This window comes from Macrobrachium nipponense, chromosome 3, assembly GCF_015104395.2.
Source record: "Macrobrachium nipponense isolate FS-2020 chromosome 3, ASM1510439v2, whole genome shotgun sequence".
Taxonomy (NCBI): Eukaryota; Metazoa; Arthropoda; class Malacostraca; order Decapoda; family Palaemonidae; genus Macrobrachium; species Macrobrachium nipponense.
This window is the reverse complement of record NC_087202.1, coordinates 53,471,458-53,495,105: the sequence shown is the minus strand read 5'-3', so window position 1 is coordinate 53,495,105 and position 23,648 is coordinate 53,471,458.

The window sequence follows — 23,648 nt, the reverse complement described above, 5'->3', positions numbered from 1 at the left end:
GAGCGCATCATATAACAGGTTTAAATGCTGTTAACAGTTCTTCTAAGGGAAGAAATCTAAAAGCTTCTCTCTCTCTCTCTCTCTCTCTCTCTCTCTCTCTCTCTCTCTCTCTCTGTCTGTCTGCGCAAGGCTTTTCCTGAATTTTACTTTGAAGAATCTGCTTCTTTCATCTAATTTAATTTTCAACAGTAATAACAACCCGTTTCGCTCTCTTAAGAGGAGTGAAATCGAGTTTTAAGGCAGTCAAAAAGAAGAGGAGAATCATTGTCAGGTTTGCACTCTAATCACAGGAATTCTTACGGAAGAAGTGGTAGGATCTCGACAGTCATCGGCTGTGAAGAGGCCCTGAAAATAAAAGTGAAGTGGTGCTTTGTGCAAAGGAGGACGAAAGCGCACCTTCGAAAAATATGCAGGGGAATATCACTGAATATTAGCTAACTTCTCTATGTACGGGAACAAGCAACTGCACAGCCCAATAAAGTACTTGGAAGAACAGTGGCCGGAATCTGTAAAGGCCCTGAAGCCCTTTCTGGTGATAGAATGATTAAATAATAATATTAGATGGTCCCCTGATATGGTCGCTAGTGTCGTGACAGGCCGCTCTGATGTCGCGAATACGCGCCTCCCCAAGACTATGCAAAAATCGTTGTCTATCTTGACCAGTTACTGCTGCGGTGGGAGGTTGAAACCAACGTTTTTTGAAAGCTTGAATTTCTAGTCAATGGCCCCTGTGCGTTTGTTCCATGTGAATAGGTTTCACCAACCGAGATAGTAATAATAAATATAATTTTTTTTATTTTATTCACTGTCCGAGATCATGTGGCATTAAGTGAAGGAACTTATCATTATCGCGGACTTTATGACTTACGTAGAGTGGGAGGAAAGAAGCTAGGAATCAATCATCTTTTAGGGAAGAGTTGGAAGGAGATTCGTGCTATTGGGAAATATCCATTTATGCTAGCGTGTTTGCAAAGACCTTGGAAATGGCTGAAGTAAAGAGTTATTACATGAGAAAGGAACAAGCTGTTAGACAATTATAATACCAATGGATATCTGTTATGTTGATCAGATCTATGGGTCCGTGTTTATTTGATGTTCGCTGTGCATAGAATGGAAACTTTCCAAAATAGTAAATTTCTCATGTGCGCTTCATCAATTTTTCTGACTCCGAGCTTATAATAGATTAAAATGAAATACAGGCAAACTTACCGGTAAATATATACCAGCAAATTGGTTTGTTTTTCCATTCTTTAAAATAAATTTATTTTCTAAGATAAAAAAAATTTAAATATATTTTTCATGTAATTTGTCAGGAGTGTTTTGTGATTTTGCTAATTTTAATGTGCTCGTGTCGTAATTTTGTGCCTTGTGTGCATGTATTCAAGTATGCTCTAGTGGATATAATTTTTAACTGCCTTTGCTGATTTTAATGATTAATATTTTAACATAATTCAATTTTAACCGTTCAGTACTTTTATTATTTTATTCTATTTTCCATAGAATTCCCTGATGATGTAATTATGAATCACGAAACGGAGGAAGCAATAAAAGAAGTGTGAGTTCCCAACGTACTCCTGCCCTTGTATATGTAGATCGAATCTGCCCGATTTGTGATATATATATATATATATATATATATATATATATATATATATATATATATATATATGCTATAGCATATATATATTATGTTGGTATATATAATTCGGCAAGCTTGAAATTACTGAAATTACTGTATGCGGAAGACATATGAAATTGCTCATTATAGCATATGTTTACTAAATGTTCCATAGTTGTTGTTTTTTTCTGAAAATATGTGGACACGTTGAAATTCGTCCGAAACTCTGAATCTGGCCTGAGACAGCGGTGGAAATTAATCCTGAAATTTCTGTCCTGCGTTCACAATAATGTTTTCTGTTCCGCGCCATCGCTCCGCGTTCGTCTTTTTCATTCGCTCTCGCAGAAGCGGTAATGAGACAGTGGGGTTCATTTCCTCCGCTTTTGTCGTAAATATGGCGGCGTAATAAGATCGTAGTGTTTCACGAAGTTTTACCTTAATTATTTCGCTTAGATGTTCATTTTAGTTCCTGGTATATTTTTTGGCTCGTTTCGTATTATTGGTGTGTACATGTTTAATGGTAAATTCTGTTATAAATATCTCTCTCTTACACTAGACATTTACGTATATGTACATTATGTAATTATATACTTGTATATATGTATATCAATATATTATATATATATATATATATAATATATGTATGTATGTATGTATATATATGATATATTATTATATTATATATATATATATATATATATATATATTATATATATATATGTGTGTGTGGTGTGTGTGTGTGTGTGTGTGTATACAAACACGCAAACACACGTACACAAACATAATATTGAATTGTTCTTCTCCTCTCTCTCTCTCTCTCTCTCTCTCTCTCTCTCCAAAGCCAGTGCCAACAATTTCCATTACACCGTGAGGTGAAGATTGTCGCCATGTAGCGATCCATGACTTATTCACGTAATAAGCTCATGAATTCTTCCAAAAGAATAAGGAATCCGATCAAGTAATATAGCATGACAAACATAAGAGTGTTTACACAGGAATATATCCAATCACATGTGATTGTTCTTTCGAAGAAATACGAAGTATTTACGGTAAATTTCTTCGAAGTATTTACGTAATTTCTTCGAATACTTAGAAATGCACCGTACAATATTTTGTGTGATATGTAATTTGATTCCGGTGATTGTTCTCAGTGGGGCTTGTTACGGGTGTGCAGTGGTGGGATTTTTGTTAGCACCTTATATTTATTCCTCATGTGGGTGGCTTTTAAAAGTAATATCTGCATTCAAAGTTTTCTAAATATTGCTGTCTTTGTATAAATATGTATTCATATATATCTATATCTATCTATCTATCTATCTATCTATATATATATATATATATATATATATATATATATATATATATATATGTGTGTGTGTGTGTGTGTGTGTGTGTGTATATATATGGTACATCACTATACTGTGACCGGAAATAGCCAAAATAATAGTATGAGCGACTGTATTTTTCAAGATGCAATAAAGATTAAAAAATGGAATTTTCGACCGTTTCCACATCAGTCCTCATCAGCCAAGTGAATAAAAGTGAATGTATTTTACAATTGACGATTTTTTTTTTAACAATACCGGAAGCCATCGAACAATCTTTCGTCGTAAATTAAGAAATGGCGGTTATTTCCCATGTCGGTTGCCAGTTTCCTTTCAAGTTACTTATATCTTCACAAAACGGGTGGTTAAATATCAAATTCCTTAAAAGGAACCCCAAATATTATTTCAAAAGAAACATATCATAAAACAAGAGTAGAAAAAACTTAATCTTCTCAATTTATTATTTTATCGCACGATTTACTTTTTTTTTATCCACCTCAATTTTCTTGTTTAGGCATCTGATCCTAAAAAAAAGACAAAGTTTTGCAAAAAAAATTAATTACCTCACTAGGAGCATCAACAACTGTTGATGTTTCCCCTGCCTAAGACTTCCTCTATTTAGTCCTTGAATACATCAGCTTAACTGTGAATAGAAATTTTCAGACGGTGTATAGAGTTGATTCTTGTTAATTTTATTGGTCCAGAGACTTTGATCACATTGAGTGTGACTCTCCTTTTGACCTAAGTGAGGATACCGCACTGAAAACATTTCAACAATGTAGCCACTTACATATGGCAAAGATTCTTCTTTAATTACATTTAATATTGACTTAGAATTATTTGGATCAGTTGACAAAGTAGCCATATCCTCGGGATTGTTTTCTGTGTTGCCGTTCTCAAATTCTAGATCAAAGTCTATTTTCTTAAATATGTCGCTGTTTATGGGAATTTCTGACGCAAGCTCACGCTCTTGATAAGATTTGGCTTTGCTTGATGCATTCATCGACACCAACTCAGCTAATAAGCGATCGTTATTGTCATGCTTTCTATTTACGGTTGTTTTATTGGTGATTAGTGCAACGTCCTTACCGAGAAGCAGCTTTCTAGTTCTGTAAGCATAGTTAACAGCACTCGGGTGATCATGCGGTCCACTCATCTGTCTAAATCAAGCAAAAATATTTTCTAGTGGGTCCTGATTCAATTTTCGTGTTAATATATATTCTTCATCATAATTTCTGATCAACATCTCATTTTGACCTACTAATGGGTGACACGATAAGATCACGCCCTTTTGGAAGTTGTATTGTGTGCTTGATCTTGCTTTGCATACTCTCATTTTTGTCATTACATTGATATCTTTTCATAGAAGTGTTTTCTGATTATCTAAGTCAGTTCCATAAGCATTCCTTAATTTTACATCTCCAATCATGCATTAGATCAGACCAGTCATTTATCCTATATAGAGATAAATTCCGCAGTAACTTTCCAGATACTGCTTCCCAACAGCCACTCTCTCCGAAATATTCAAGAGACTTAGCATATTTTACCCGCTGAAGTTCAGTTTTTTCAAGTTTATATGAATTTCACTAATCTTGTGAACGCGTCTTACTAAACATTTCCCTCATACAAGACTCAGAAATCAGTATTCAGTCCTCAAAGCAGAACCCCTTGTTTATAAAAAGTTTCCTTGTCAGTTTTATCATATGTGGGGCATCGGCAAATACGAATATTTCCCCATCATGAGATTTTTTTTTTTTTTTTTTTTTTTTTTTTTGCAACTTACTTTAATTTCACTGAGCCTATCCCAAAAGTTTTCCCTAATGTAAGATTGTTCGGCCCTAGATCAAGAACAATTGCAATTACAGGGTAGCCAGCATTCTCTACGTCCACAATCATTCCTATCACCATCCCATGGACACATGGTTTGTCAAAGTCATAAGGGATGGGTTGTCCCCTTTTACCAGTCATCATAATTCCAGTTATTTGCAATGTTCATTTCATTAAAAGATATTACGGTTAGCCTTTCTTCTACAGTGAAAGTTTCAGCTGTGCTTTTCATTAATAACAAAACAAACTTCTAGTTGTCTTTCGCGTGACGTCATGCCCCTACTGCTGGCCAGGTAGCCAGCACATCGTCAGACCTTATAGTGACCACGGTCTAGGCCTGAATATACCTAGACCGTGATAGTGACTATAGTAGTGGATTCACATCAATCGTGCATTTGACGCCTAGGCAAGTCCCTTACGACGCTCCTGATTGGCTGTTGATAAGCCAATGACAGGGCTGGAAACTCTTGTCTCTCTCGAGACTTCCCATAGCCAGGATGTATGTAAGTTCCATCTCTCCTGAGGTATACGTCTTTCAGGAGAGGTGGAACATACATCCTGCCTACCTGAACTCTCGAGAGACACTGAGAGTTTCCAGCCCCGTGATTGGCTTATCAACAGTCAATCAGGAGTGTCCAACCGAATTTTTGACCGTAAAATTTATCACCAAAGGAAAAGATGTTATTAGTGACGCAGAGCTCTACAAGTCGCATGCACGGTTGATGTGAATCTACTTTAGCTGATTCGTGGGTGGTGAACGACTTTCAGCATCGGTGACTCCTGTTGCCTCTGCGACAACTGCCATTTCGGCAACCTGCTCAGGGAGAGATTAGGGAGACAGTATCAGCGGCTTCGAGAAATCGCTTAAGATATAAATTTATGAAATGACAGACTAGCTTGCCTGTATGTCTGTCCTCCTAACATGTTGCAAATGTTTATTAAAGCCCCCTCTTACTACTCTTCTAGGCCTACTTGGCTACTTCTATATATAGTTTTAGCTCCTTTTAGCTACCTCCCAATCCATGATGCGATTCTCCATTCTTCCAACAATGTTCAGCAATAGCGTTGTTGTGAGCAAAGTCCCTAACCGCTTTTTTATGTTCTTGTAATTCTATGTCCCTCCCTCTACCAGTCACCCCAAAATAAAATAAATTACATATATTGTATTTTAAGGAATATGCTCCTGTATCTCTCTTGTTGTTACTATCACTACCAATTCTGTGGCTATTATCCTTAGTGAATTTTTACTAAATTGAATTTTCATCGGTGAAGGTTACTTTAACATTACACGTGCTATTGATTAAGTAAACTGTTGATTTTGATTTCTCATGATATGGAAGCGTTATGTATCATTAGCTGTGATCAATCTGCTTGTGTAAAGGGTCGAAAAATTTTCTCTTAGCTGTAGACAAAACATCTTAAATAAGATGAGAAGGGTAAATCAACCTACTAAAAGTATCAGGAATATGAGAAATTTTAAGGTCTAAATACTGTGGGTCACAAATTTTAAGAGCCATGACAGCCACGTTAACAGTGATATTTATCTTTATCTGAATATTATGATATGAATAAAAATGAACATATAATTCTGCGTTAGTCAGGTCTCTGTAAACTGAGAATTCAAACTTCTTTGTGTTTGGATTGTGAAACGCTCGGACGTCCAAAAAAGATAATTTGCTCTCTGTACATCTGGCTGTTAACAAATTCTACTAGTTCATTGAATGCATTGTCATCATGCCTGAAAAGAATGAAAATATCGTCCACATAGCGGACCCAAAGTACTGGTTTAAAACGAGACGGTCAGGAATATTAGCTAAAACAGGTGAGTGTGTGATCCCATTGCTATTCCAGATCTTTGTTCATAAAATACGTATTATGCATCACCATTAAAAATGAAAACAGTCGTCTCTGCGCACAGTTTAATGAGGTCTAGAAATAAATCTGTGATGAGTGGGCATAAACTTGGGTCATTATCAGACTTATCACGTAATTTTTCAGCCACATAACCAACACGGACATTAGTAAATAAAGAAGCGACATCAAGACTTACTATACATTTTCCCCGAAAAACCATCGAATGTGATATGTGCCGAGGTTATCATGCTAATATATATATATATATATATATATATATATATATATATATATATATATATATATATATATATATATATATATAGAGAGAGAGAGAGAGAGAGAGAGGGAAAGAGAGAGGTATATATATGCACGCATTTGTATATATATAATATTTTATTATGTACATTATTCATATATATATATATACATATATATATATACATATATATATATATATATATATATATATATATATATATATATATATATATATATATATATATATAAATGTATATTATATAATACTCAATTATGACAATGAGCTAATTTTTCCATTTCCCTCAATCCGTCTCGACCCGCTTGTCACCAAGAGCCTTGGACCCAAATGAAGGAACCCTAACACCTGTTGGTGGATTCGAACCCACGTTCCGGCCTTGAATTTATATGAAGGCGCAGATAAGTTTGAATTGTACCAAGGGAGTTGCAGTTTCTTAATTTGCTTTTCCAGTCGGGTTAAAAGTGCGTAATGATGAGCACATCCTTAAAGGAAAGAAATCGAGAAGTCAAGAGGTAACTGTGGCTAAGACATGTATATATATATATATATATATATATATATATATATATATATATATATATATATATATATATATTTGTTTGTGTGTGTATGTGGAAACGTTGTAATTTCCTTACCACTTATCATAGCTACATGTTCCTCTCAGTCGCTTTGATTCGGCAAGTGTCAATTTTTATAGTTGAATCGATGACCCTTTCTTTTGTTAAAGTCAATTTTGTGATTTGAATTAAAGTATCAAAGCCATTGTTGTGGATGTGTGTTATTTTGGTTGTCAGAGAAGTTTCAAAATGATTTTGAAATAAATACAAATTGTTTCTCCTTAAAGAAGAATTTCCCTTTTTCTTTCTGTCTTGTATTTTGTTTTCGCTCTCGGCTATATCGAGGGAAAACTTCAATAAAAGAAGAAAGTTTCTTTGTCCCCGAATTATCCAAAGGATTTCCATTTGCGACAGTGCTATTGGATTTTAGACAACTCATGTTTGAGCTGGGATTTGCCGTAATTTTTTTATTGGTTTCCCATTGTCAAAGTCGTGATGGGATTCTTTTCTTTTATTTTCGTGTTGTTAATATGATCTGTTTGTATTCATAATTGAGATTTTTTCCCCAATATTTTGATATCTTCGTGATCGAGATCGTCAGCGTCATCAGTGACGTCATCAGTGGAATCCTTGACCTCACCGGCTGAGTTGTTGACATTTCCATCTGAATTGTTGACTTCTTTTTAGTCACCGGTGTCACCCTGTTCGATATCACATCACTGCCATCAAGGTCTAGATCTTGACTGCCATCACATCGTTGTCTCCGTCGCAAGGGTTATTCACAAGCCGTTATGGTTCTTATCGCCTAAGAATTCTTTCAGTTTGTAAATGATTTATTTTTACGATATTGTAACCGTACTATCGCTCTCCACCTCTATCGTGTGAGAAGGTGTGCTGTTGGTCATTTGTGTTTTAGTTTTCTGTAAAAGAAAACGAGATGGCTATTTGTCTGTCCGTCAGCACTTTTTCTGTCCGTCCTCAGATGTTGAAAACTACTGAGGGTAGAGGCCTGCAAATTGGTATGTTGGTTATCCACCCTCCAATCATCAAACATACCACATTTCATCCCACTGACCTTAGAAGTTTTTATTGTATTTAAGGTTGAATTTAGCCATGATCGTACGTCTGACACCGTTATAGAACCCAACAATACATGCCACCACTGGGTCGAGAATGAAAGCTTCATGAGCCACGGCTGAGATTTTCATGGGCCGTGGCTGAGAGTTTCATATAGCATTATACGCTTTACAGAAAACTCGATTGCGCTGAAGAAACTTTTTCGCATTCTTTACTTGTTTATTACTAACAACACAATGCATTGTCCCAGGTATTTTACATTTATAAAATACTTCTTAACCGGACTAGGTCATTCTTGGTACGCTGGGTTTTTATTATTTTACTCTCACTTGTTTATGAATGGCCGTTGTGCAGGTTCATGCGCAACTTTATTAACTCCAATGGCAGTTTGGTGAAAGGGTAAAAGAATTTGTTGCCGAGCAGAAATCCATGTATTTCTTATCCGTTCAGAATAGATGAGAGAAGTGTTTGCTTGACGAGCATCACTTGGCCGTTTAAAAGTAAGAGGGAAACTCTTTTTCGGCCTAAATTAATGATAATAGTCCACTTGAATTAATAGCATATCAACAGTGGGGTCTACTTCTAATACACAAAAAAATGGTTTTCAAGAAGATGAGAAGAAGGAGAAGAGGGTGTCGTTGGTTACATGCGTTGCTTTTGGTTTATGCTTTTCAAGAAGAAAAACGAAAGAATAAATGAGATACGAGACAATATTCTAGGCAGGGACGTTTTAAGACCAATTCAGCTAGCGCTCAAGTAACTGGCATGAAGAAAAATGTACGACGTTGAAATATTCCCTACAGTTTGCAGATGCAGATTTGAATGATGAGGCATCTCCAAGAGAAGCGTGAAGTGGCTTGAGAGGCCACAGTGTTCGCGGAGATAAATAATGGTTTTCTTGTCATCGGCATCAATGACGAGATTGGATTAGAGTATAAAGGGAAATAGGGATATGTAAAACATAGAAATAGATGGCAGACTCAAATTTATGTATGTTTTCTAGACAGAGAAAGACTGAAGGATAACTTCAGGGAGTCTTAATTATTAAGAAAAGCAATGATAAAAACTTGCTGCAGGAATAAAGTGTTAAATGAAAAGATGTCCTTGTGCTGTAATCTGACTTGGTAAAGCAGCTTATTTTCACGCAAATTCTATGTTAATAACGCGCGCGTAGGACTCAGGAAGAGAACCTATTTTGATCATTTAGTTACTAATATTTCTAAGGATATTATCACGAAAGGAAAGTTGTTTGAATAAAATACAACTCTCTTACATCGAGTTGTCTTACTATCTTTTATAGCCTCGGTTTACCTTAAAGCAGAGCTGCGGATTTCTGTAAAGGAGAAAACGAGACTTTTGTTACTGAAGTGGTTCCCACGGTGTTGCGTGTGTTTGTATTATGCAATCATACAATGCTGCGGCAGTGCTGTGATGCTGGTTGAAGTCGTTGCTGGGAAGTTGTTATGTTGTTACTTAGGAGAAGACAGGCAGTTTTATAATGCTCCCCGCAGGAGGGGTAGTGCCGCCTGTGTACCTCACATTGTGCACTGTAGTCGTTACTGAAGGGTGTTTGCAGGGTCCCTTCGACCCCAGCCGCGCCTACTATTTAGCTTCTTACTTTACCCCCTTTCCAGCTTCATTTCTTCCACTTTGCTGTCCAACCTCTCTGACTATGACTTCTTAGTGTAATTGTAGGGTTTTGATCCTTGAACGCTTTTATTTCCTGGAATCTCTTTGTCTTGCTGTCCAACCGCTTCAACTTCCTCTTTCCACTGCCTTAAGCGCTGAATGGCCGAAAGGTCCCCATTGGTCGGCTTGACAACCTAAATTTCATAAACCTAAGCTTATAATGCGGCAAGTCTCTCTCTCTCTCTCTCTCTCTCTCTCTCTCTCTCTCTCTCTCTCTCTCTCTCTTATTAAGTAATGTCTTTTCGATAGATTCAGTTATTATTCAGTCCTATGCATTTAAATGCGTCTGCTGTAATCACTTATGGTAAGTCGCAAGATTTCAAGAGCAAGTGGCATTTAAATGTGAACGATTTTGGACGAAATGTCAAAGTGAAAATTTACCATAAGTTGTACCTATCTATTTTCTTTGACGCAAGGTGGATTCGGGAGTGATCTTCAGGTTATATACAAACGCACATTCCCGTGTATGTATAATAATGGGTCTAGCCACCGTATCTTGAAAACCGAAGCGTTGGTCCTTCTTGCAGGATGCTTGACAGCATACAAGATGGTGGCAGAGAATAGCTTTAATGCCCCTATCATGTGAAAAAACGACCATTGCTAAACTTTCGACAATTTGTAGGAGTTTAGTGTGGTATGAAAAAGGAACATTTAATATAGGATATAATATATTAATTATTTATAATAATTAAATTTATTATATATAACACCAACACAAAATAATGAAGGTATTATATTTATATATTATATATAATTAGATCATCATATAATATCATAGTATTATATATTATATATATATATATATATATAGATATATATATAATAATAATTAATATAGATAATTTTTTTTAAATATATATTATATATATATATTATATATATATAATTATATAGACACAACACACACATTATATATATATATATATTATATATATATATTAGATACATATATATATATGTATGTTTTATATATATATATATATATATATATATATATATATATATATATCATATATATATGCGTGTGTGTGTGTGTGTGTGTGTGTGTGTGTGTATGTATGTATGTAAGTATAGTATATATATATATATATATATATATATCTACACAGATATAATTCTAGGTTTTTCATACATTTATTTCATTCGAATGAAACTCTGTCAATTGGGTCACTGCTCAGTCGGGAAGCTGGGGAAAACTCGATGGTATGCAAAGCAGTTATCCTGCTCAGTAAAACCTTAGGTAGCTACAGTGGTACTCAGGTTCCAGGTTCTTTTATGACTTGTGTGGTCTGGTTGGCAGCGGTCTCGTCTTTCAATTGAAAGTCCTCGGTTCGATCCTGATGTGAGTCAGAGATTTATTTCTGTTCCACACGTAATTGTGTGTTGATTATTTATACTCTCACACACACGACTTTTTAACCCACTGCCACATTTATACTTTAAGTTCTGAGTTGCGGATGAAACCCCGTGCAGTATAACTTACACCACAGGTCAACCCATGCCCTTACCCATCCCATCCTATTTTATCGACAATAACTAAAAGAGTGATTTCCGTTATGAAGGTTACCTTTTCTTTTTCTGGGTAAATTTCAATCGACAAACTTTCCACATAAATCTAGATGGTTGCAGATTACAAAACCATTTACCTCTTGATTAAATTCTTAACTGTTGGTTATTTTGAATGTATTAGGTTGACTGTTTATTCGATTGAATGTTTGATCCCATTTAGGTTTTTTTCACATATTGCTAATTTGACTTGTGTATCGTTACTTAGAAGGTTTGTTCCATTTGTTTGTTTCTTTGGTTTTCATCTTGAATAACAATAATAATAATAATAATAATAATAATAATAATAATAATAATAATAATAATATTAATGATAATAATTCCGCACACCGTTGGACTGTGGAACAATCTCTCTGAAGATGTGGTATTGGAACTTCAACAGATCAAGTGAAAATGCAATGCATCGCAACCCTAATACAATTCTCCTTGCATTTTAATAATTATGATAATGATAATAGCAGAGATGATGACAATTATCAAGTTGCATATCCTCTCCAGGCCTCCGAGATCCACCTGTCTCCCAGAAGGATCTTTGCCCCGTCCTGTTCGAGACAGTAATTGGTCGTTTCTGCTCGTTACTGGATTAGAGCGTTTCCTAATTGTCTCTTGGGAGTTGAATAGTCTGAGTAGCTATTTTCTGATTATGGACAGCATATTTTGCTTACTTTCTACATACTACATTTGTTAATGTTTCTTTGTGTCGCAGGTTCTTTTATTACATTTTAGTAAAATTCTGCCTTTGTATGTATATATATATATATATATATATATATATATATATATATATATATATATATATATATAACTGTAAGCTACAAATGCTCATTACTATCCCAATTCGCTCTATCTCGGAAATAATATATTTTCATGTATGTTAACCGAAGGGGAAATTTTTTAGTTGATAAATGAGTTCGTTGGCACGAACCACACAAGACAAGAAATCGCGGGACTACAGTGACGAGTACGGTGATGTGATAAAATTCATTTATATATATATATATATATATATATATATATATATATATATATATATATATATATAATCCATTTATATACCATATATATATATATATATATATATATATATATATATATATATATATATAATAAACATGGCCAAGCTGTCACCTCAGCTATAAGTCCATGTTTTTATGATGAAAGTGATCAGCTGATTCTATATTTATATGGGACAATTGAAATTTACATATTCCGTCTCATTCATAGCCTCCAACGAAAGACCAAAGTGCTCTCTCTCTCTCTCTCTCTCTCTCTCTCTCTCTCTCTCTCGTCTCTCTCTCTCTCTCGTTTTCATTATGAATGAGAGTTTTGCCTGAACAGTAATGGAATATAAGACTGAGGAAAAAGATTAGAACTAACGCCATACACTAAAAGAGAGAGAGATAGAGATAGAGGTTTTCAAGACAGTGGAGGCAAAAATGACACGAAACGGGATTTAGTCGTCTTTTAGTTAAAGCAGTTGAGCCTCGTCCTTAAGTACAAGGGGCATTCCGCTTTACGGTGTGAGAGTAAACCATCGTTTTTGCTTTGCCTTGATTATGTAAAGTGAACATTTAATCATAAGGTGAAGTTTCCGCTGCAGTGGTCGATGCGATTCACTCAAACAAGTCGATCTTTTTAACGCTTTTCATCTTTTGTAAAAAAAAAAAAAATCAAGATGATAATAACTGTACTTTATTGCAAGCTCCGGAAATATGATGAAACAAGAAACTGAACAGGATGAAGATTGAAAATATTATTTGACTAAATTCTTTTAATGAGAATTAAAGACCAAAGCGAAAAAAAAACTCATCGTTAAGTATCCGGAGGAAACCTTCTTGCCTTCCAAACAAGTACTAGATCCAGAAGTATTAAATTAGCCTCCTGCCTCCTCTCCCTCCCACCCACCTATTACCCTGGCTCCGAAGAACTCCATTACCACAGCCAGAAGTGAAAACACAGATATTCTAATTTTTTGCTCCGATAAATCCATATCCAGAACCCTTTCCCGGTTCCGAGATGGCTTTCCCCCCACTGACTGATATCTCTCCATTTTTTTTTTTTTATAAATCCTCTCTTTTCATATCTTGGTGTTTGTCTTCCGGAAGTTTGGCGGAGGCGTTCTATCGCCGGTGAGAGCGGCGGCGAGCGATATCCAGGAAGAAACTTGGCCCCCAAAAATGCCTCTCCTCTTTGGTATATTGCAGCTCCTTATTAAGACAGTTTTGTTTGTCTTTAGGGAGCGATTTGTTGTGGAAGGGATTCTCTGTCGGTCGTTTATGTTTGAGGGGGATTGGGGAAGTGGTGAGGTGGGGAGGGGGTGATCCCGGTGAGACAAAGGGAAGGTTTGGAGGGAGGTGGAAAGGGAAGGGGGGTGTGTTTTAAGAAATGTGTAGGGGGCGCTTGACGCCTAGGCGTGAAGGTTCAAGGGGGGAGGGAGGGGGGGGGGGGGAAGTGGTGGCTCGATGGCTGGTGACAGAAGTTTTGTTGATTTTCGGCGGACGTGTTTGTCAGTGGCCGGAAGCGAAGATGGCTCTGATCGGAATTCGAAGCTGTTTACATGGAAGGGTTGGCGATTGTGGGAACTGGAAGTTTTTATCCAATAATAATAATAAATAATAATAATAATAATAATAATAATAATAATAATAATAATGTTCTAAGAGGTCCACAATAATGAAAAATGTTATGAGTTCATGTATAATTTCAAAACCCTTTACAAAGCTTTCGTCCCTTCCCTGGGTTCATCTTCCGTCCAAATGAACAATTAGGCACAACTAATAATAATAATGGTACATATGCCCAGAATGTGTAGAATGCCTTTAATTGTAAAGCTAAGACAGATGATAGAGAGAAGTTGTCAAGGGAATAAACAGGGGATAGTGGGAATTAAGTGCAAAAAGACTGAATGAATAGAAGAGACGTCATGCAGATATAGAAACGTCAGGCATTCGATGTTAAGAATGTTCAGGATGCATGACTTAGATGTTAGCTCATTAAAAATGATGTGAAGTTTTTTTTTTTGGAAAGTGAAGCTTGCGAAAGAATCAAAAGTTGGGAAAATAACAGTAAGGGTGAAAAGTAGAAAAGGTTAAGGAGAAGGCACCGGATATTGAACACGCAGACTTCGGCTGTTCCTTTACACTTGTCGTAATAATAATGCTTTTTTTTATTTTGCTTTTCTTTTTGAACACCTCATTTTTTGTAAAGGTTGGCTCCTTACCCTTAATCGGTTTCGTTTATTAATTTATTTATGTTCTTAATATGATTCACAATTTTTAATGTTTTAAAATATAGTTTTTAAATATTTGAATATTATTACTTGTCCCTCATGTTTTGTTAGATTTAATTTCTCAGTATTTTGGCTTTTCCTCTGCTTCCTTTGTGTAAAAGGGAAATTTTACACAAAGGAAGCAGAGGAAAAGCCAAAATACTGAGAAATTAAATCTAACAAAACATGAAGGACAAGTAGAACAATTTTGCCTCTGTATTTTTTCTGTAGCTTTTATTGTCAATATATTCTTTTTAGATTCTAGTGCTCCTGATGATGGATTATGAAACGTCGGGAGTAAACATGGAATCTAATGATTAGTTAAGAGTATTCCTGTCTGCCCTCCTGTTTGATGTATGTGTGTATATATATATATATATATATATATATATATATATATATATATATATATATATATATGTATGTATGTATGTATGTATAGTAGGGTCAAATGTGGTAGGAATAACGAAAATGTTGAGATATAGAGAAGAATAGTAAAATGATTAGTAGAGGCAGACAGACTAAAGTACGCTGAAGTGGCAGCAGAAGAGCAAGCCAAGGAAACTTAGGATAAGGGGCTTATGGTTATGTTATAATGAAAAGCGAAATTTATCAAAACAGAAGTGCATAATATATCATATGAAAGGGGATTGTAATGATGGCTGATGCTAATAAAACGTCAGTAAAAACGATGTGAATTGCTTTCGTTTTAGCAATGTATCAGAAGACCGTCCATCCGGGGTTCAAAACATTCCTGGAAAGCGAGACGGACATAAAACAAATCTGAGTTTCTTTTGGAGTGAAAGAAATTTGACGGACATAAGACAAAACTGAGTTTCCTATGGAGTGAAAGAAATTTGACGGACATAGGACAAAATTGAGTTTCCTATGGAGTAAAAGAAATTTGACGGTCAAAAGACAAATCTGAGTTTCTTATGGAGTGAAAGAAATTTGACTACTGAGGGTTACCATAATTGTTTCCCTTTTCACCTTCTGATAGCGGTAACCTATAAGAAAGGGAACACCACATAGACACAAAAAACATGCAAGCATTATGATCATGTTCTTTAGCATTAGACAATTTTCATGCTGTCTTGTGCAATTGAAAATAGATTTATAGATATTTTGTAAAAGCAGGATCCAAGATAAAATGTGGTCATCGTGCATCTATTTTCTTTTAGAGACGGGGTTTTTCAATAGTCTAGATTTTGCATGGGATGAGCTCGTAGACAGTAATGGAAAGGGATTATTCGGAAAATGTCAGAATGGCGCAAATCATTGCAATTTTGTCCACATTAATACCTGTCAGTTCTCGATAAATCTTTATGAATATGAAATAGGGGATGAGGGACAAATTATCAGCATTTTTCGAATGGAAAACGAAATGGTTTTGCCAATTTCATCCTGGAAACAGGTTGCGTATCCATTATTCATACTCGCACGCACCTGTGGAGTATTTGAGGTATCGTGTACGTTCTCACTTTTTAAGGTAAATTGTTTTTCGCATGTGAGATGAGAAATGAAATATTACCATCCAGAGTTGCAGTTGCAAGTTGATTAGACTTGTTCTGTCCAGAATAAAACATAAAACTCTCCAGCCAAGGAAGTGTCGATTTTTTATACGTATTTGTATATAAAAAGCAAGACTATACATACATACACACACACACACACACACACACACACACACACACATATATATATATATATATATATATATATATATATATATAATATATATATATATATATATATTTTATTATATATATATATATATATATATATATATATATATAGTGTGTATGTGCATATATATATGAAATCGTGTTTGTTTGGTTTTGAGATCAAATTTGGAACAAGAAATCAGTTTAATCACTGGGCCCTCGTGACGGGCCATAAGGACAAAGTTTCATACTTTCTGTCATTCATTCTTTCATGACAATTCCCCTTGTTTTTATCATCTCCCCCAGCTAATCGTTATTCTTTTTTGTATTTATCCTTTTATTACTCAAGATATTTCATATGAATATCAGTATTATTGTCACTTAATAAATACGATAACATCACCTCGTAGCAGTTGACCAGTAGAGTCTTGATCGTATCCTAGAGACTAGACTACTTTGGTTTGGCATTTTTGTAAGAAGCGTATTATAATTTTCTCCTCTTCTATTGGAATCAAATTGAACCCACCCGTTTTATTTTCCTTTGGCGAAGCTTCTATCTGTCTATCTTTGCTCCTCTGCACCAGCTGAGTGACTTTTCAATCTCAGTGGCTGCTCATTGTCTCGTGAGCTCAAATAGAAAACTTTCGGATGGCAACACCGTCAAGGGAAATGAAGAGAGAGAGAGAGAGAGAGAGAGACGAGGTAATTGTGACATCAAGTGACGGATCAGCCTTTGTTCCAAGTCTACTGTGAGCTCTCTCTCTCTCTCTCTCTCTCTCTCTCTCTCTCAGGGACATTGGAGAAACTTGCTGCACAAAATAGCTTTTGGAAAATGTGATTCAGCATACCAGTTTTGTTACTTAAAACTATAATAAACTTGACAGCCCTTCTACATGAGCATACTTGATCCATATTTGAATGCCACAAATAAAATACAGTTAAATGAGAGAAGATCTTCCAAGGTTACATACGTATACTCACGTAGTAATATGACTATTAAGCTTTATTTTGTCAATTTCTCTCCTTACCGTTTACTCTTAACCACGAAAATTAGAATCGGAGAAATATCGTGCACTCTCGTCTGTTAGGCTTTAATTTTGGTGCAACGAATGCCGTTACGAGTGGCTGTGTCTCGCCTACATTTCGATAGGCCCTTTCCCTAAGATATCGGTTCGTTAGTACTTGAGGGTAATTTCTAATTTGCGTCGCTATTGGAACTCCGTATCGTCTTGTGGCTGGCACTTCGCTTACTGGTTTCCTGCCGGAGTTAGCGTTGTGGAATATGGCTGACACCTCTTCCAGGTTTTTTTTTTCTCTCTCTTTCACTGACATACATTTGAAAAATGCTTGGGATCACTTACCCTTTGTTGATTACTTGATAAATTATGAACATCGCTTACTTTGGATTTTCTGTGAAATAAATACTCTGTAATATTGCTTTCACTGCTGATACTGAGGTTTCTCTCGGCAGAATACATTTAAATGGCTAATATGCACTTTTATATAAAATCCACATTAAGCTCGGTCGGCAGTATTGCTGACGTAGTTTAAATTGGATTGTATCCAGAACTAATACTTTATAATATGGCTGGCGCTGTTTCCAGCAGGTTCTACAGTTATTATAACTCTGGACTACAGTATTAATGGCATCACTTGCAAAAAAGTTTTGTTGGGATTAATTTTTTAAATTTTTATAACTCCTTCGTGCACTGTGGAATTTCGTATGAGTAGCTTGACACATGGAGGGCACCATTAACGTTGGTTTGTTACTTGTAATGAGAATTTCATAAAAATGTCGAATAGTTTCATCAATATTATGAAATAGTTCAACTTAACACTGATACGGAAGGCGTTCATGAAAACTGATAACGACTATTGTCGTATTGTCGTCGAAATTACTACCGATGATTTTCAACAAAACTGATGCAGAAGTTTTTCAACAAAATGGATAAAGTGTGAGGGTACGGGAGGTCTTAGAAATTTCATTAGATTGGTTGCTGACAATTTTCATCAAACTGCTTCAAAAGATTTCAATTAAAATAGCAAAACATCAGATATATTGGAACCCGAATTAGGTATTTTAGATCCACGTCAGTTGTTGTTGTTGTCTAAGGATTGATTACTTTAGCGTCTGACTTGCATACATGATGTAGCTAGTTGGAAGAGTCAGGTTTTTGTTACAGATCAAGTAATTATATTTCCCCAAAAAATGGTGGAGACATTACCAGGAATCTTTGAACATGTTCTTGGCCTTACTTTTCTCCAAATGTTCTTAGGTTTCTTTGATAAATACAGTGTAATTTATATCTCATTTTTATATTGTTGTTTTTGTTATTCGTCATTGGAATAGTAGCAGAAAAAATAGCAGTTATAGTAGCATTAGATATTACAAGTATTTATTATTATTAGTGGAAAAATAAGCTTTTACAATTTTCCAGTAGATGAAGCGGTAGTGACTTTCACAGGTATTTGATTAAGATGTGATACCTTAGAAACGAATATTGCAAGTTATCAAATGCAAGTTTGACAACCTCCCTCGCCGACGCCCCTGATAACATCTGTCCAAATCCCGAGTTAAAGCAAATCATCGGGTCGTTTGCAACTTTGGTGCATACGATCACGACGGTAACAACAGCAGCAGCATCAGCGGGGAAGGATGAGGGGGAGGGGGCAGGGCTTGGTGATTAGGTGAGATTACTTTCGGTCAATTCGTGGCTAAATCTATTGTTAAGCCTCCATTGTGCAAAAAGGAGCCAGAGCTTTTCAAGGGGGCTTTCTTCCTGTCAAAGTCGGAGATTGTGAGCTGATGGATTGGTTTGATATTATGTGGCTTAGCGACTGTTATGGTCAGAGAGAGAGAGAGAGAGAGAGAAAGTGGACGGGAGGAAAGGGTTAGTGAAGTAAATATGAAGAGAGAGAGAGAGAGAGAGAGAGAGAGAGAGAGAGAGAGAGAGAGAGAGTTACAAGGAGTTACAAGGATTAGGATGTCTCAAAGACTTAATAGTCTATCCGAGGACGGGAGGAAGGGGGGCCTAGTGAAGTAAAGAGAGAGAGAGAGAGAGAGAGAGAGAGAGAGAGAGAGAGAGAGAGAGAGAGAGCCTCCAAGAAGCAGGTGACTGATCTGCCAGCGCCAGCAGATCTGGAAGACTCACGTGTAAGATTTAAACGGACAGGTATTTCATCCTCAGTTTACGTCGCCTGTGTGATTTAAGCGGGCAGGTATTTCGACTTCGATTTGCACCCAATTGACAGCGACCATTTTGAAGATTATCTCTCGAAGTTCCACCCTCTTGATCTCGTTTCTCCAACTAGGAAGTGTTGTTGTGTTCCGATTGCGAGTAACCTTGAGGTTGAGGCGCGCCGGCGCGTTTGATCGTTCCTTGGAGTGGCCGTCCGTTCCGCGCCGCTGCCTAGAATCACCAACATGATCTTGATCCTATTTGGCATCGCAATTAAGGATATCCTCGGGATCACGGTCTCGAAAGATCTTGCGGACACTCCGTTGTTTATTTTTCCTTCGTGGCTTATACCTTTATATATGTGATATATATATATATATATATATATATATATATATATATATATATATTTATTTATTTATATACGTGTGGGTGTGTGTGTATGTATGTATGTATGAATGTATATTTGTATGTATCTATTTTGAGAAACCATTATTTTTTCTGAGATTCATGAGGATTGGTCAGTCCATCTATTCTTATGCGCCTGCCGTTCTCTTATCTTCCATGTATCGTTTAAATATATGGTGTGGCCTGGCTTTTCTCGTGATCTTCTCATTTTTCCTTCTTTTTTTCCCCTGAATATATACCGCAGGCCGACAACAGACAAACATTCTACTATATCGATGTTAATAGAACTTCTCATTCGCACTTTCATATCAGTGCTACATGGGATATATATATATATATATATATATATATATATATATATATATATATATATACACTATATGTATATATGAGTGTGTAAACATTTAGTATTTATCATTTCAAATAGCAGTAGTAGGAATACACGGCAGAGGGTAGAAACAAAGTATAGCAGGACCTAAGCAACTGAGTTGAACATTGTGGTTAATCTGTCGTATTATCTACCACGCTAAATATAATATGTCTTGAGAACGGTGCTCTGAATTAAGAGAGTAACATTGTTTACACGTTAATGAAGGGATTGGGGAATAATTATTGTCATAAACTTAGCCTGATTTCTGCAATATCTCGACCAAGAGCGTAAATATGTGACCGAACGTCGACAAACGAATCGAGAAAACTCAGTAGAATTTTCACGGCATCTTGCAACAATTTTTATCCTTAAATAAAATAAAAACTACTGAGGCTAGAGGGTTAAAATATGTTATTTTTTATTATTGGAGGGTAGATGGTCAAATTACCAATTTGTAGTCCTCTAGCCTCAGTAGTTTTTTTTAGATCTGAGGACGGACGGATGGATGGACGGACAGACAAAGCCGGCACAATAGTTTAATTTCACAGAATTTTGCCCCCTGTTGTAGTAGTCTGCAGTTTTGGCCCATATCAGGACACTACAGGACTGAAAGGAACACGGCCACTGCATATTAACTCTGCCCTCGCAAAATATGCGTAGAGCAAGTCATCTGCGTGTATGGGCAATACCCAAGCGGACTGGAGCCCGCGCTAATCTCGGCAGGACAAACCCAATGCCAGTCGGGTACATGTATAGCCAGCTTTATGCTCTCATTACCTTTTCAGGTGAAATTTTTGTGCCCGCTGCTACCCCTGCACACCCTATAGCTATAGCTTATTATCATCTGGCTCTGCTACCTTTCACCAGGTTCAGTGTTTGGTTTACGTTGATCCGACCCTTTGCCAGCACGGTTCATTACTAAATGTAAGTAAGATAACTGGCACAGGGAATACGAGGCCTGACATGGACCTCGATACTCACCCCAAACAACCATGACGTCTACTTGCCTGAGGCCTTCGCTATCTTTCGACCTTCATTAGAAATTTCATCCTTCCTTGACTGACGTGGGATGCAGTGAACCAGCTGCCTTTTCAATCACTAAAAAATAAATAACTAAATAAATTCTCAACATTTGTTTCTAATCATCAAGACCGTGTACGAGATAGTCTTGATCTTTAATTTACCTCTAATCCTTCCACCAGTCTTCTAAAACATTTTCCCCTCTTTGGTTGTGTGAATGGTGTCATATCTAATTTCTCCTTTGCCTCCCCTCTTCTGCTTAATCCCCAGAACATTTTTGGCTGTGATATTTTAGGAATGAAATCTCATCTAGGAGATTACCGTTTTGATTAGGAAATGGGAAATGATGATGCCTAATACGTACACACACAAATAATATATATTATATATATATATATATATATATATATATATATATATATATATATATATATATATATATATATATATATAGTCTATATACACATATATGTATATGTAAATATATTTTCAAGTTTTCAGCCGAACTGTATTCCCTCTTGGCCATATTTTATTCATATTTATTTATTTATTTTATCATTCTATTATTGAGAAGATTACTCTCCAAGTTAATGTCAGATTTGTCTTGTTTCATGTCATTGTGTGAATAATAATAATAATAATAATAATAATAATAATAATAATAATAATAATAATAATAATACCTTGATTCTACAGGACCTTATTTGCTGAGTTTACAAATACGGATATGAGCATACGTTCCCCCTCTGTTTAAACTTTCTCACTTGATATTTGATTTATCCTCTTCCTTTCTTAAATGGTCAAGAGAACATGTGTGTCAGTCATTACGGCCGGCTTCAAGAATTAGATACTAATAATTTACTAAAGGGAATCTTTTATCTTGTCTTTCTTCATGCTGAGAAAAAAAAATCCTGGACTTTCACTAGAAGCTGTGAGCCCTTCTTTTTTGAACTCGAACTCTTCTTCATCGGTTATGCAAAGTTTCATTTAACTCACAGCTTCACTAACCAGGCCAGCTTTGCTTGCAGAGAAAAGAAAGATATTCACCCGATTCTGTAAAAGATAGATTTAAATACAATATTACCAAGATGCCGCGATATATTGTGCAGTATTATCAAGTTCAGGATGAAGGTGTTATGCATATTCCACCACTGACACGCCCTTATCATCATCAGGGGACATAGCGTTCACCCAGGAGTATTTGGAATCTCTAAAGTTTGCTAACTACTAAGTTATTGCAACAGTAGTTGTTGCACGAAATACCACAAGAACCTGGTGTGGTAGCTAATAACCTGATTAAAATTCGAGCAGTAAAATTTAAATAATACAAGATGTGATTCGATCTCCAGCTTACTAGAGATGCATGCAAGATTTTCCTCTCACACATAACTTATAAATATTATATTCCTAACTTAACGTAAATTAAAACTTGCTAAAATCTACTGTCAAATAGAGCCTTGTTTCACTTACGAAAATTAAAATAAATACGCTATATTTTATTAGAAAATTTTTTTCTGTACTGTTTAACACGCACATATTTATTTTTTTATATTTTCACTCTAATAGATAAATCATAAATATCCAATCCTAAAATTTCCGTATCCCTAACTCAGTGCAAAACACTTTTTTCAGACCTTTTAGTCTTTTCCATAGACCTTTCCTACCCACCCAACAAGAACAACAACAAAGTAGTTTGTAGGCTTACTCCCCGAGTAAGTGATTATCAAATTTAAGGTTCTTTCTGAGAAAATTGTCAAATAGCTATATTGCGTGCGCAATTAACAGACAAGATAAGAATGAAAGAGAACGGACATATTTAGAGTTTGGGTAAATACCAAATGAGAGAGAGAGAGAGAGAGAGAGAGAGAGAGAGAGAGAGAGAGAGATGAGGGATTTAGGAGAGAATGGGGTGATGGGGAGCCGGGGGAAGAGAGAAAAAGGTGAAG